This window comes from Bidens hawaiensis, unplaced genomic scaffold (genome assembly GCF_021521415.1).
Source record: "Bidens hawaiensis isolate Kalapana, Puna unplaced genomic scaffold, B.hawaiensis_p1.1 tig00011895_1, whole genome shotgun sequence".
NCBI lineage: Eukaryota > Viridiplantae > Streptophyta > Magnoliopsida > Asterales > Asteraceae > Bidens > Bidens hawaiensis.
This window is the reverse complement of record NW_027491951.1, coordinates 671,298-674,586: the sequence shown is the minus strand read 5'-3', so window position 1 is coordinate 674,586 and position 3,289 is coordinate 671,298. Positions and strand designations below refer to the sequence as shown.

The window sequence follows — 3,289 nt, the reverse complement described above, 5'->3', positions numbered from 1 at the left end:
ATTCAATCTTTTCCGGTTCGTCTTGAGTTTCTGATGTCAAAGTGCCTAAAGCATTCCAGGTAAACCAAGCGACTGTCACAATTGTCATTGTGGTCTTATGGATTATGAATGAAATGTTTGGTTGTGCTAAAGGAAGCAAGACACATAGATGAAAAACCAATGGCTGCAGTTGATATCGTTAACGGGGTGAACCTCCCGGTTTTGCAGCTAACTGGCCTACCAGTGCAGAAAGGGCGGCGGTGATTAATGTGGTTCAGAACCGAGTGCGTCGACAGTGATAATCTACCACCACACGTAGTCTGAAATGTAATGGTGGGTGATGGTGTCGCATGGAACCACAATCAGGTGTTGGCGTTGATTAAGGAGCAAATGGTGTCCCTCTTTGTGAGAATATATACTTATATCTAATATTATTATATGGCGTTGTTATCACTAATAAGCTTATGAGGGCACTGAAGTGCCTGTTTATATTTGTATGAAACAAAAAGGATATTTGTGGAAGGGGCTAATTACAACATATAATAGTGTCGTATAGCCACCAAGATTAGGAGGCCTTTGGTTCTTTACATATAAAAGAGTTGTTTAAATAACCTCCATGGATTTTTTATTTTTCTTTAGTTTTGGTGATTCGGATATGTACATGCTGTTCACTTGTATAATTACAATAGATTATCCATAGGTTTTGAACTTAGTAAATGCATATGTGGGCTACTGCCTACTGGTATGGATGTATGATTGATATGAGTGTATGATTGTTATTAAATAAATATAAGAAGTTGTATGCTTGTGTGCTTGTTATAAATGTGTAATTGTTATGAAAGGATATAATATACAACTTGTTTTTTTGTAGCTTATAGTTGCACTGAATTGATTTGAACAGAGCTTTGCTATGGTTAGGGATATTTGTTTTGTTTATAGGATATAAGGATAATGAGCCTTTTTTTAATCTAATTGAAAGTATACTATGTACATAACATGGTTGTATTGGAATACGTCCGTAACATGGCTGTTTAATGTTTTTCCTTCATTTGATTTGGTATATGTGTTTCTTTATAATTATTTGTTTTAATGTATTTAATAACAGTAGGTTGCTTATAGCGTTTTAGTTACTACATGCTTTGTTATGTTTAGTGATGTTTTTTTTTAGTTTTGTAGGGTAATGAGGCTTATTGATTCTTGTTGAAAGTGTACTATGTCAAGAATAGGTTGTTTTAAGAATATGTTAATAGATGTGAAATTACCGTTCCTCTTACCCGTTATACATAAAATCTAACCTGGATCAACCCGTTATGAGATATCTGAGATCCCGGATTGACCCATTAGGAGGTAAAACATAACCCAATTCGACCTGTGATAAAACATACCTCGAGATCCACCTGCTAAGAGATGAATAATATATGGCCCGAGTTCCTCCTTTAAGAAAGTATTCAAATTTATGTTACACCCAACTTGGTGTCAGTTTGGACAAAAATGTGAAATAGTATACCCAAAATTGTGTTAGTCGTGACAAGGGTAGTTTGGTCATTTGGGAAGTTACTGACCCGAATTGGATTTTTTATTTCTAGATTTTTTATTTTGTCAACATAGCTCCAATTAACCAATTAATTTTATCAATTTATTAAATTTCACTAATCAGGTCATGCTCTTGATCAACCGGATGATACTTTTCAGTTCTTTACTTCTTAAAATTGGGTTTTACTCTTTGCAGATGTAAGACGATCAACAAGTTGAATAGATTGCTCTTGTGTTTTGTAACAGGTGGTAACGTTTCTCGAAGGTCCAGTCAAAACCTATGCTATTCTAAAACTTACGCGCACCGCTGGAATGGATTACAGAAAATACATACGCCATGGTATTCTTGAAATTTTGGGTTATGTTCTGTTCACATCTCGCATTTGAATATATGGATCTCCTTGCTCATTACCAGGTTATATATTAGTGTTTACTTTACTATACTTTATAATAACATTTATAATAACATTTACTTTACTATACTTTAAAGTTGTGTACATGCAGAACTACAATGCAAAGCTGTCGGATTTTGGGCTAGCCAACGATGGACCTGTTGGTGATAAGTCACGTCTCGACTCGGGTCATGGGGACCCATGGATACACAGCTCCTGAGTATCTAGCCACCGGTATGCAGACCAAGGGGTGTAAACGAGTCGAATTGAGCTGATCCCGAGCTCAAGCCCGTTTGAACTCTATTTTTCTAAAGCTTGATCTTGGCTCGTGAGTGGTTTTTAAGCTCGGGTTTGGCTCGCTTAATATTTTCTAATTGTTTTATATACATTTATAATTGTTTTTTATTTATATCTTATTTGTAACTGTCATATATAATTTTTACCATTTTAGTTATTTTTATATACTTTTATATATAATAACTATTATTATATAAATATATTAAATAAAATTTATACAAATACTAGGCTCAATTAAGCTTGCGATCAAGCTTGAGCTTAAGAAATGAAGCTCTGGCTCGGGCACGCTTGTTAAAGAAGTTTATTTTTGGGCTCGAGCTTGTTTTAGCTTCACTCGATTCGTGTCAAAATCCCAAATTTTGTTCTTTATTGCTAATGCTATTTTGGTTTCTCTTATTTTAGGTCATTTAACAGCTAAGGGTGATGCTTATAGTTTTGGGGTGGATCTTCTCGAAATGTTATCGGCCCAACGAGTAGTAGACAAAAACAGACAAATGGGCAAACACAGTTTAGTTGAATGGGCCAAGCCCTACTTGGCCAACAAACATAAAGTTTTACGGGTTTTAGATAACCGTCTCGAGGGCCAGTACACACTAGAAGCCGCTTACGCAGTTGGAAGAATATCGTTAACGTATTTATTGTTTGAGCCCAGGTTTAGGCCCACTATTGCGGAAGTGGTCAAACAACTCGAGAGGCTTCAGGAGCCAGCAGAGACCCGGCCCAGAAGACACTCGAGTCATGGAGCCCGGCCAAGGAGATCGAGCTCTGGAGATCTTTCGAGTGGTGATAGTGCTGGGCCTGCCTCAACATTTTCTACATACCAACTGATGTCAAGAAATGAATACTAATTATTAGTGGCGGTTGGTTATAAATAAGTTGCAGTGGATTTAGTTTGTATTAGTTGACCTGCTGATAAGTGAAAATTTGAATTTCATTATATACGAGTGCGGACTGTTGTGAATTGAAATTGTAAACAAAACAGCTGTAAGCATTTTTTGTGTTTCTTGATCAAATAAATGAACGTAAACGAATGTACACAAACAAACGGATATAGAACAACTTAAATGAACCGAAATAAACAAATGTTC

General features: G+C 36.0%; 1 pseudogene; it reads left to right on the top strand.

Moving 5' to 3' along the window:
- The first annotated feature begins 309 nt into the window (after positions 1-309).
- On the top strand, positions 310-3,049 carry LOC143539425 (putative serine/threonine-protein kinase PBL9 pseudogene; annotated as a pseudogene).
- The last annotated feature ends 240 nt before the right edge of the window (positions 3,050-3,289 follow it).